At 35.8% G+C, this 13,515-nt stretch overlaps 1 long non-coding RNA gene across 4 annotated transcripts in view; it reads right to left on the reverse strand.

Moving 5' to 3' along the window:
• LOC103672151 overlaps positions 1–13,515 on the reverse strand; it is a 112,354-nt gene that overhangs the window by 17,624 nt on the left and 81,215 nt on the right. Inside the window, exon 6 of one of the 4 annotated variants that reach the window (XR_571078.2) lies at positions 7,089–7,140. The exons of the other annotated variants lie outside the window; for them this stretch is intronic. This is a non-coding gene — a long non-coding RNA (uncharacterized LOC103672151). The remainder of the gene's footprint in view (positions 1–7,088; positions 7,141–13,515) is intronic. 4 annotated transcript variants of the gene reach the window in all.

Below are 13,515 nucleotides of genomic sequence, written 5' to 3' on the forward strand. Positions count from 1 at the left end.
AGAAAGAAAGAAAGAAAGAAAGAAAGAAAGAAAGAAAGAAAGAAAGAAAGGGAAAGAGAGAGTTCTGTAGGTATAATTGTTAAACTGCTTTTCTTGATACACTTTCTTTTTTTTTTTTCTTGATACACTTTCTGACTGGAAAATTCAGTAAATCGAAGTTAAAAAAAAAAAGCTAGCATGACAGCATTCTAACAATCCACATATGAAAAATTCCTCCTTTCACTCACCTTCTCTCATTTCATACCCTTCCATCCTCCTCTACATCCAATCTCAAACAGAAACGTATCTGTAGGGATGAGTGTCAGCTGCTCTGCCGATAAAACCCAGGCAGGAAAGATCATCAAGGTGGAACAACAACAGAGAAAAAAGAAAATAGGGAGTTTGATTCTGTTTTAGCTCTCCCCACTCCTGTGCCGGCCCCCTCTCCACACAAAAGCCTCTTAGAAAGATTTCCTCAGTTAAGTGGACAAACAACAGTGACCTCAGAGAAAATTAAGGGAGGTTCCATTGTGCTCCATTCTGTATGTCTAGGGTATCCTTCAGGGAAGAACTATGATGAGCAATATGGACAATGAAAAAAGTAAAATAAAACAGAATATCACTTATAAAAAACTATAGAAAACTGAGTAGAACTGGAGGGCACACAAAAGAATGAAGTAACTGGATAAAGGGAGGGTACCCTTGCCACCTTCCTCTCCACTTGGCTTAGCCCATTCAACTTCTGGTGTCTGGGGATGGGGAACAGGGTGGGGGTGGACACTTAAGCGAATGGAAGTCCACTGCTTCGATCGAATAAATTCACCTTGTCTGATCTGATTCTCCTAGAATACAAAAAGCACTCACACCATAAGTATAGAGAATCCTTGTGATGATAATGCCAACTCACACATTACATTCTCTACCCTACACTGGCAACATAACTACATAGAGAGGAACAGAATTTACAGGTAAGCTGAAGAAAGATGAAATTCATAAATGGTAAGTAAGAATTCAAAACCATCAGCATATGAGAAGAATGCATAAATTGCATCTCTCTGCAGTAAGACAGATCCCCAAAATTAGTCAGTGACAGGGAGAACATATACAAAGTTATGATAAAATTCCTATATTGAATTCTTATAAAAAGAAGCATAAAACTTATAGGTCTTGGGACTTTTCAAGCAAACGTCAACATTTGAATTATAGGGAATTGATCTTTTAGGCTCTTATTTTACCTGAACCAAATTTGCCCACACTTAAGAAGAGCACATTGCTTTGAAAGAGCACATACTCCCACTCTCCAGGATTACTGACAAATAACTAAAACATCTGCAGGAAAAATAAATTATTAAATTATTTATTTTCAATGCTCATTGGATAGCAAATTGGAGGGCTCAAGTTAATTGAGCATTGACCAACAGACTTCACCAGAGGTGTCAAATACATGACCCTAAATTAGAAGGATCATTTCATAGCTTGGATCACAAAAAAAAGTGATCAGTTTCAAATACAAGTATTATCCCTCAAACTAGAATTTTCCAGTGTTTTTTTGTAAAGACCCATATAAATGGATTTCAGAAACTTTCACTAACAACATCATTGGATATGCTTTTTCACTTTTGCTGGGTTTTTCACTTTTACATATAAAATGACATAAATGTCTACAGTGAAAGAGATGTCTCCATTTAAATGTGCTGATTACTAGCAACTTACACTAAAAGGAGAGAATTTTAATTTTATTGTTTTTTTAAATAATTTTATAGCCTTCAGATGATTACTTCTTTCATATATACCCAAAACAAAAATGAACCATTTATAAGTACTAAGCATTACTAGCACCTTACAATATAAGTGATTCTGCTACAATGTCAGCAAGTTACTAATGAAAAAATACTTAGTTATCTAATTGGTCTTTGGCCAGATAAGAGACATGAACATGTAGAAGACATGCAGGCCTAGGTATTTTAGGTTAGATAACACCTGACTTACCCTGAGAGAGAAAAATAGTAAAAACTTGTTAAAATCTCTGCTGTTTTAATTAGAGATGTGGTATCATGAAATACTTAATGCTTTCTTTCCTGCTGCTGGAAAAACACCTGCTCCTCGCCCGTTATCTGATCTTGTCAGTGCCCAAATAGTGAAGATCAAACGTTCACTGTCAAATGGCATTCGGAGTAGTACATCTCAGCTAAACTCTACATACAGAATGACGGCTTCATAGAGAAAGAATGATCCAAATAACTCAAGCAATAATCTTGCTTTGGAAGCAAAATGTTTGCAAACTTTCCTATCGAACGTAGCTTTTGTCACACCTGTGTAGCCTTGCCAAAGGCATGCTGAAATCTCAATGGTGGGCTAACATGAAAAATGAAGTAAACTGGCATTGTGTTGAGCCAAACCTAAGAAAATTAATTTAGCTGTAGGTCCAGCCATCAAGAAACCAAAACGTTATGCCTAAGAGAGCACCGCAATCCAGAAGTAATCCTGACTGGAGTTTTTGTACAGAAGTCTACACAGCTGGGAAGCATGCCATAACTCATGCTTTGCAGGAGAGACTGGTAGAGAAACGGCAAGAGCTATCCAACAGGTAAGCATTTGGCCAAGGGGTTTGGGGCTTGTGGCAGACCGCTGTTCCATCAAACGGAGCTGAATGGCACTGGAAAAGTAAGCACAGTCATGAGAAGGCACAGTTAGATCAGGAGATATGCCTACAGCTTGGTAGGCAGTGGACTGCTCAGGCCCAAGCCAGTCCAAGTATCAGACTGACTCAGAACAATAAAGCTAGTGCCAAGTTCCCCCATGGGCAAAGATGTAACTTACACTTCTTTTCCAGTGCTAGTTCCCTTTAGCTCAAAACTGGACAGAAATGAGCCTACAAGTTAAAGGTTTTCAATATCTGAAGTTAAACGAGGCTAGAGAAGGTGTGAAACTACCTTATGTATTTTTTCTATCCAACACACACAGAAATCACTGAACACACACACACGTACACATGCACACCACAGACATGAACACATTTTTGTTAATACAGTATGAATGATTTTCTTAAGTCTGTATTTTACAAGGTCCAAATTTATTGCTGACTGCCAAGTCTTCTTAATTTATAACAATAACTCTTACTTAAGATTAGAAAAACCACATTTAGTTTATCATCTTTGAATGATATTCAAGCATATCGTTTAAAATGTTCAAAAAATGATGAACTTTACTTAGAGATGAGTTTCAGTCTTATACTTCATCACAGATTATGAAAATCAGTAGAAAACATACAGTTGTGGAATAAACCAGTGAGGACATACAGATTTCCAATTCTGGGTTCCCTAATTTTAAGCTCTTTATATCCTGATTTATCGAATGCAAACTTTGAACTTCTCCAGTTGAAATATTTCTTAAATTCTAATATAGAAGGATTTATGTATACTCCCCATTGTTTCATTTACTTAGAAAGCAGATTGAAAGAACAATGATGCTGGATTTCAGATGTCTGGAGGAAATACTGCACGCATGACATCTGTTTTCCCTGGGGATTTGACACACATTTGCTTTAATGTACTGGTGTGTTCCTCATTACCTTAGAAGCTATATGCTAAAAACAGGAGTGTGTTTCAGCTTTCAAGGAAAAGAAAAAAATTATAAATCCCAAAGCCCTTCTCTCTGATGAACAATAAATTAGGGTTAAACTTTCAAAAAAGAAGAAATGCAAATGATCATGTTTCTAAATGGCCCAACTTTTTTTAAAGATTATGTGTAAGTCTTCCATAAGCCTTCCATACATGTCAGTTTCCCTTGTTATTGAAGAATTATCCAGAGCCAGAAAGAACATGTCTTTGAAAATCAACAGCTAAAAGAAATAAGATCTGCATCTCTAAATAGCCTGAGTCACCAATTTAAGATGTTTGAGGTATTAGTCCTCTGGAAAATGATTTGGCCTCCAGAAGCAGTGAATTGTTAAACATCTTTGGTGGATACTCTGGACTTTTGCCATAAACTGACACATAAAGATCCATGCCGAACACTGAATGCCACTATTCCACACTACACCAGCTGGCTTGTAACATCTACATCTCTGTATAATTTCCCTTAATAAAAAACATATAACACATCCAAAACACTTCCATGATTCTCATTCAGTATCTGTTCAACCAATTTGCAAATTGAGGAATATTTCCCCCTCAGATCACCTAAACTTAAAAGCTTTTATAAGGTTCCTTCAGAGTGAAGGAATACAATTCAGAATGATAGCATGAAGAATAAAATGTATTCTTGAAGTTGAAGTTCATATATCTCATGGGTAGATGAGATAAAATCTTTTTTCTCACTATGTCTGTCCTTTGCCCGAGATGACCACATCAAATGATCAGATGTTACTCGGCAGCATGAGAACTGGATGGAGCAATGAAATCAAGTGTCTCGAATCATTTCCTAAGTCCAGACAATGATAATAAACATCTCTCCAAGGGGCTAAGCCAGACCCATTAGTGAACATGAGCTGTCTCACATCAGCTGAAAAGAAAACTGTCTCCTGAAATTAAAGAGCAATTGGTATCAACATTTGCCTTCTCGTGGCACCATCTTTAGAATCTTGGATTCAGACCTTTGACTCATGCATCCTGATGCACTTAAATAAAACTAAAAAGACTTTAATATCCCCCACTCAGTGAACTGAAGTAAATAAGTGAATTGATTTAGTGAATTGCATCCATACACTTAATTAAATACATTTCACAACTTAATTTGGAGAATTAGAATTAATTTTGCATTTATTATAGTGGCTTTTCCATTAAAAATAGAGACACCAAGGAGGCCAGATTGAGTTAGGGATAAAGGTTAGAAGGTCCCACTAAAAAGACTAATAGAAAGTGACTTAAATGTCACCATCTCCCTGCCAAATGTATAAGTGATATTTTTAGTTTGACATGAAAACTCCATCTTTGTTTGCGGTGTTCAATTCCGAACATAAATTCTACAGCTTTCAGAAAGAGAGGATATGTGTGTATTTAACAGCTAAAACACTGACAGGATTGGAAACTAAAATTTTCTGTTTATCCAAAGGTTAGATAGAGTATATTCAGCCACAATATGAATGCCAATTACCTACATGAGCCGGCCATCAACAATCTTTAGGATAGAACAGTAATTTAATGTCCGCCTTAGCTAGACACCCAGCAGAGAGAGCTGACCGAGTCTAGCTGACTGAGGCAAGTAATCATTAGCAAATATCTCTGCTTAGATGAGATTTAATAGTTTTTATGATTTATATCTCTTTTGGTTTGAACTTTTTCGAAGACTCAGAAACTACAAAAATATTAAAGTGAGAATTCTTTACTGATTAAACAAACTGATTAACAGACTGATGACTGAACGTATAGATGGATAGATGAACTTTCAAAGACTTTAATTTATAATATAGTCTCTATTTAAATAAAAGACCAAAGTGCTTTACTTCCTTTTTATATCTGGTTTGAAACTGTACCCAGTAGGTTGAAGACAGCTGAGGGAGCAATTGGGGAAATTTTTCCTTAAGAGACTATAGTGACACAACAATTCATTTTCCATATATCATAGATGTTATCATGGAAGATAAAGTGAAGAGATTCCAAGAAAGAGAAAAAAGTCATGATTTAGGTATTAATTCTTCAGTGAAGAAGTTTACCCTCAGAAGACTCCATTTGTTTACATTTTTTACGAAACTATATTTCAAACATCTTGGCTGGATATATGCACTTCATCAGAACAAGTAACTAGTTCATGATTAGCTAGATTCTCCATACACCAGGATCATCTCCAGTTGTAAATTAAGTACCAGTGGAAGTCGAATCAGCAGAGTATAATTTATTAAGCTACTGCTGTGTTAATGCAACCTCCAAAGGTAGCTCATTTACTATCCGGGATTTGATTAGCCCCTAGAAGAACCTGCTTCATTTTATTCAAATAACACTATTTCAAACCATAAATTTCAAAAGCTGACCCTCAGAGAAAAAAATACCTGTGAATTTAAGTATATTGGAAATCTGTAAAATTCTAACTCATTCATTTTCCATCCACATTGACACCTTGCTAGTTGTACAGGGAGTTATAAAATATGTAATCCTGCTATTTTTCAAAGATAGGTTAGGCAATATCATGGGGAGGCATATTTTGCTCAGGAATCCTTACACCGTTATGATACTACCCAATATGTTACGGCAATTGTAATACTTTGTAGACCAGTGGAAAATATATCTAAAAATAACTGTGCCATTTCTGAGCAAAAGCAGAAGTAATTGATGTTTCCTAGAAAAATGATCCCACCTGGCTTTGTAGAAGAGCAGCATGAGCGTTTCAGTGACAGGTAGATCCAGAACAGAGCTTTGTCCTCAATATCATTCCGATTCTCTGAAACCCCAAAGCAAGGTTCATAGAGATTCTTTAGAATGCTCCACTTGAAAGCCAGATTACACTATTTAAGTGGCCTATGGAGTTCTGTATTAAAGGCTCCCTGCTGCTCAGGCATTTTTCCCATTATAATATATTGCTGTGGATTTAACACTGTAGATGTTCTAGCATTTAACTAATATGGCTCAAAAGGTTGTCATCGGGGACGCTTCTAAATTGTATCACTGCAAATAAACCTTGCTAGAGAAGGAACTGCTTATTTAGCAAAGACATTTTATGGCATATTTGCATAAAAATACTACTTCTGTCTTTCAAATTCATCTGTAACACTGCTGCTGAGCAGAAGAGCATTAGATGTGTTACGAATACAAGCGACTTTGGCAGCAAGCTAATTTGTAAATGCATATTGCAAACTTTAAGTGCACCACAATGCCCTAACTTATACCCTGCCTAACTCAGAGATGTTTGCATAATAGAAAGAGTATAGAAAATACTTATTACTCAGCTCTTCCATTTTGCTTACGGGAAATTGATAATCAACCACTGGATGTTAGTCCCCTGTCATATGTGCCCTACAAAGCAGGTGAAAGAAGCAATTCAAGGCAAGGCAGTTTCCAGAGGAGAATGAAATACTGGCCACATGGTTAGATTGTTTGAAGAGATGTTTTTTACCCCTCTTCTGACACCAACCAACAATGAATGTGAAAGCAGACATGACAACGAAAGGTATTTACCAAGCCTTGTCATGTCCTCTTGACCTTAGTTGAGGGCTCATGCTTGTTGGTACTGCAAAACATGAAAACAGCTTAGAGACTCAGAGAAGCCTGGGTTCAACATGTGTCTTAACGTATGTGCTATGTGCTCCTAGACAAGGTGTTCGACCTAAGACTCAATTTCTTCATATATTTTGAAATGTGTATAACAAACTGACTTTGGTGGTTAAGAGAATTTAGTAGTCTTTTCAGTTAGATAAGGCAGGTACTTTTACCTACATTCTGTAAATAGAAAAATTAAAGCTCAATGAATTTAAGAGAATCTGTAAATATACAGAATTTGTAAAAAGTCACATACATAGACAATAGCAGAGCTGGGTACAAAATCCTAGATTTTCGGCTCCTGACTTACAGGTATTTCTGTTCCAATATTCAGGAATCTCAGTTTTACTAAATTTTCCTGGGTGTTCTGGCCTCACAAGTGTACACATAAGCTATTTTCATTTTTAACGCAAACAAATCTTTTATTTATTAAAAAGTGAAGAAAAAACAAAACCTCAAACAGCTAGTCAGGTTGAAACTTCGCATTGCTATTTTGAAAGTCTGTCCATGGGTCTCTTAAACTATTCCTACTTTTCACAGATTCTTCCTTTATTTCAACTCTGAGCTCAAAAGACAGAGCAGTGTCCTCTGATATAGGGAAATATAGGACAAAGGAGGCCATTTGTAAGTATAAGTCATCTATGGATTGAATGTTGACTGGACACTTCCCTGGCTGCCATATACTTGCTATAATTTTTTTTCTCTATTGAATTAATGTGATCATTTCAAAAAATTAGATTACAATATGGTCATACAAAATATATGCCTATAAATTAATTTATTTATACATTCAAAGAATATTTTAAGTTAGAACTTAACCATGTCCCTTATACAATATACCATACTATATAATTTATGCATTTATTTCCTTTATTCTCTCATATCTCACTAGAAATAAAATGCAGGAATGTGTAACTATTGTCACCACTATCCCCAATTCCTAGAAAAATTGCCTAAGACATATACATGTATTAAATATTTGTTAAATGAATGAATGCATCCCTCAATCAAATACATACCTTAAATGGGAATATGAATTCCATCTGATACCAATACAGCCATTTTTGCATTGTATCATCCTTTTTCACCTATTTAAAGTGAGTTTCTCACCTGTTTAAGGTATAATTTCCCTTCTTTTTCCTGTGTCATCAATGTATTACACTATCAAATTCTTCCCATCCACTTACAGTTATGCATTAATATCTATCAACTTGAAAAAAAAAAAAAAAACCTTCACACCTTCTTCCAGCTGTATCTTCACTTGGCTGCTCCCGTTACATGAAATCTTTTTTTAAAAAGTTGCCTCTACTTCCCGAATCCGCTTTTTCCCTTTCCATTATTTCTTGACACACATGCCTGAAACTATAATTGCTTTGTTAACGTTATCAGTGATCTCCATGTTTTCAAAGCCAATGGTCAGTACGGTTTTGAAACTCTTTCTTCACCTGACTCTTAGGACACCATCTCCCTTTCATTCTCCTCCTCCTCCACTGGTACATACTTATCTTTCTAAACTTGAATCACTGGTATGTCCCACGGCTGTCTTCCACACTCCGCTTCCATCCTCTGTTGACACTAGGTCATCTCATTCAATGGCTTTACATATCATCTATATGCTCATGACTCTAATTTTTATCACTATCACTATTCTCTCTCTTTAACTGCAGACTCATACAGCCAATGCCTGTTTCACATGTTCACTTGAATGCCTGAAAGACATCTTAAATTTGCATGCCCAAATGCAAACTCTTGGATCCTCGCCCACCCCCAAAATCTATACCTCCCCCAGTGTTCTTCGTTTCAATAAAAGGCACCTCCATGATTTCAGTTGTTTATGCCACAAAACTTAGTGTCATCACAGGCTCCTCTTTTTCTCTCATACTCCACATTCAATCCATCAGTAAATCCCATAAGCCCTACCTTCAACATATATTCTTAGCCAACTACTTCTTAATACTTCTAACACCATAGTTGAAATCACTATCATCTGTCACCTATACTACTGCAATGGGCTTCTAAATGAGTATCTGTGTTTCTTTTTTTTTAAGATTTTATTTATTTATTTGAGAGAGACTGAGAGAGAAAGAGAGAGAGAGAGAGTGGGGAGCGGGTTAGAGGGAAACAGACAGAATCCCAAGCAGACTCTGTGCAGAGGGCAGAGCCCAACGCAGGGCTCAATCTCACAACACTGAGATCATGACCTGAACCAAAATCAAGAATCAGAAGCCTAACAAACTGAGCCATCCAGGCGCCCAAGTCTCTATGTTTCTAACCATGCCAATCCTACAGTCTCTTTTCAATACAGTAATCAACAATATTTATAAAACATAAATTAAATCACGTCAAGGGGACCTGGATGGCTCAATCAAATGTCTGCCTTCAGCTCAAGTCATGATCCCAGGGTCCTGGGATGGAGCCCCACATCAGGCTCCCTGCTCAGCCGGGAGTCCGCTTCTCCCTTTCCTTCGGCCTCTGCCCTTCCCCCAGCTCATGCTCATTCTCCCTCTCTCAAATAAATAAATAAAATCTTAAGGGAAAAAAAAAACATAAATTAGATCATGTCAAAACTTTGTTGACAACCATCCATTATCTTCTAAAATCACTCAGAATGAGACCCAAAGTCTTAACCACAGCATACAAGACCCAAATCATCTCTGACCCACCACACAAATTCTCTAATTTCATCTCCTATCATTCTCCTACAAATTATGATCCAGTTAACACTAGAACTCCTGAATAGTCCTCAAATATTAAAAGTACTACCCACATCTCACTGCAATCATATTTTCCTTTGCCTAGAAGATACTCTATCAAAGTGTTTACTTGTGTTTCTCCATCACATCCTAAATTTCTGTGCTCAAATCAGACTCTAGCTGAGAAGGTTTCATTGACCATTACATATAAAATAATGTCCTACCCCCATAACTTTATATCCTTATCCTTCCTTCATAGCATTCATCACTACGTAACATATATTATTTGTTTATTGTCTTTTTCTCTGCTTTGGAACATGAGCCTCAGGACAGCAGAAACAGTATCTGTTGTGTGTATTGCTGTATCCCAGTCTTGGGACAGTTCCTGGTACATGGTTGATGCTTAATAAATATCTAATGAATCAGCTGAACGACTCTTTAAACTATGAAAATATAGGGTAAGGAGAAACCACTGTCTCAGAAAAAGTTATGCCAGGACCTTCCATGGCCAAATAAAGCAGAAAAACACAGGCTTAAATAAAATTAGCTTCTCTGACTAGAGGGCTTCTCGAAAGGGGAATAGGATAAAGTATAACATATGCCAAATGTATGAAATTAGGAAAACCTTTATAAGGGAGATTTCATGAGACTAACTTTCTGGGAACACACTGGACAAATGCTGCCAAATTTAAACTGTATAGAATAAAATATATTTTGCAAGAAAGTTTTATTAATGACTTGATTGTAAGTTAGTGTTTTAAGCCAGTTAGATATGGCACCAGAATTTGTACAAAATAATTTATTCAGTGAAAAATATTTCATTTAAAAAAAAGAGAGAGAGTGAAAAAGAAAAATATTTCATTTTAAGTCTGTAGGTGTGGAAAAAGATATTTTTAAGCTCCTAAAGATGAGAAATTTAGAAAGGAGTGAGCTACTATGTGAGGCAGACATAAAGTCCCTTATTTCATTTCATAGGAACTCTATAAGATACATATTGGTATCTCTACTTTTTATATGAAGGAAACAAAACCTGGGGTGTCTAAGTGACTTACTCAAAAAATTAATGGTAGAACCAGAATTTGAACCTAAGTCATTCCAGTGCCCCAAATCCCAGAATTTATTCCTCCTCCCCTACCATCTTTCCTCCCCCTTCCTTCTTTCACTTCTTTCTCATTTGTGGTGCCTCTCTAAAAGTCAAAATCAATAAAAAATCACCAGTCTCCTCCTACAAATGTTTAGTTTTTCTATTATGGGAGAAATACTCTATTCTGGAAATCAACAAATTCTGTACAGTTTCCATGAAAAATGGGTCCCATTTTGCATTATAGTGATCCATTATTTTATATGGACCACCCTGCACTTCCTATATTCTCCCCAGGCTCTTTTTATTCCACGGGAGCAAGAATTTTTTCTCTTAAAACAAAAGCTTCATTTAAAAGAAAATTAATTATTATTTAAAGGGCAGTTTAAATGCCATTTCAAATCATACCTTATTTCTTTACATCCAAGGCATTCTGCATAGAATGTAAGACTATGCTAAAATGGTCATTTTTTTCCAGTCCTTGTTTCCATCGGTTGTGTGGTAAGCAGGAAAGCAAAGACCTCATGCAGATGGGCTCAGTTACCACTTGAGACCAGTATTTTTCATTCTCATTTTAATTCTCTTTTACAACCACACAAAGAGTTATTCAAATTTGGAAGGTATGGCTGATTAAGAACTTATATAAACTCAAACAAATTGCTCAAAAGAAGAAATGAAATTAATCTCTTTTTATGCTTTTATTTTCCTCAGTTGCCTTTAAAACTGATTATGATTTTGCTATTTCAAAACCAAATAGCTCTCTGCCTTAAATACAGGTTCTCTTTCCTAAGTTGAGCTCTAAAATATTATTGCTGTATTAAATCCTGACTGTACGAGTTTGATTTAATAATACTTACCACCTAGCAAACTAAGAAATCTAAATGTTATTAGGATAAATGATGGTATGCCAACTTGGTGGATGCATTCTCTAGTAAATTTCAATTTTCGTTTCATCTTATAACATCAATTCAGATCGATGTTTCTATTAAGAATGTTAAATCCACAATTATTAAATGCATTCATTCAGTCATTCATTCATTCATCAATAATCAGAAAATGCAAATTTAAACAATAATAAATTAGATACCATTTTTATGTCAGGCAATGAAAGTGTTAACTCATGCCACTATGATAATCATTTTCCAATATGTAAGCATATCAAATCAATGCAACATACACCTTAAACTTATACAATGTAATGTGTCAATTATATCTCAATAAAGCTGGGAGGGGGGGGATGAGATACCAGGATTCAGTTCTTGTTAAGGGCCCTATTCTGGCTTACAAACAGCCAGCATCTTGCTGTGTGCTCACATGACCTCTTTGTTCTCCAGGGAAGAGCAAGACCTCCTTTATCTCTTCCTCTTCCTAAAAGGGCACTAATCCCATAATGGGGACCCCACCCTCATGACTTAATCTAACCCTAACTACCTCCAAAGGCCCCACCTCCCAACACCACCACATTTGGGGTTAGGGCTTCAACATACGGTTTGGAAGGGAAGGGAACAAAAACATTCAGGCCATAATTGGTAAAGGACAACTTTTAAATATATGTCCATAGAGACATGAACATGCATAAGCACTGTGGTACCACTTGTACTACCAAAATAGATTTAACTGTACATAAGTACTGCTTAAGAAAATAATACTGAGTGAAAAAGGAAGGTAAAAAATGATAAATGTAGTAATGTAACTAAGGTTAAACACTTCAAAAGAGAAAAGCTATAATTATTTATGGTACATATGCATATATGAGATAAAAAGGAACTAGAAAGATGCACACCAAATTCATAAAAGACAGTTCCTGTGGAGGCAGGTAGAGTAGAGTGAGACTGACAGTGGTAATTAATGGAGAACAGAGATGACAAAATTTTAACAATTGTCAGTTATGAAAATGGGTATTCCACTATTCTATGTATTTTTCTGAAATATTTAGATTTTTTAATTTTTAAAACAAATTATTAGAATCCTACATTCTAACTACACTTGGTTCAGAAGGTTGGAGTAGTTCATCTTATCTTTAACATGGTTATGATAAATGGGGTATATATTTGCAGAATAACCACAATTGTTTAACAGGACTGGTAATCATACACTGGATATTCCAATGAAATATTTACCCAGTTCTGATGTTGATAAGACATTATATATATAGAACTTGTGCAAATGCCTATGCTAAGGCCACTAGTTGGCATTAGTAATGTATTATATGATTGAATTAATTGCAATATGGGTAAAAAGTAGTGTAATCACATCCAATACTGAGAAACCTAAGGAAAGTTTCTAGTGTTACTGGAAGACTGAAAATATTGTTATTTAAAGACAATGTAATCATGAATTCTAAACCCAAAGCAACAATGAATTTAGCCATTTGAGTTTCAAAACAAGATTGAGATCAGGAATGTTTTGCAGAAAACAGGTGCAGAATAAGGGAGGGAATAGAAAAATATGGATGCATATGGAGGAATAATGCTCCTTTCTAAAAACTCCAACTAAGCTGGTGGTAAATATTTTGGACCTATGTTTCTCTAAGCAGCATACTTGGAGGATCTACTGTCAAAAAATTTTAGAA

The sequence above is a fragment of the Ursus maritimus genome, unplaced genomic scaffold, assembly GCF_017311325.1.
Source record: "Ursus maritimus isolate PB19 unplaced genomic scaffold, ASM1731132v1 scaffold_5, whole genome shotgun sequence".
NCBI lineage: Eukaryota > Metazoa > Chordata > Mammalia > Carnivora > Ursidae > Ursus > Ursus maritimus.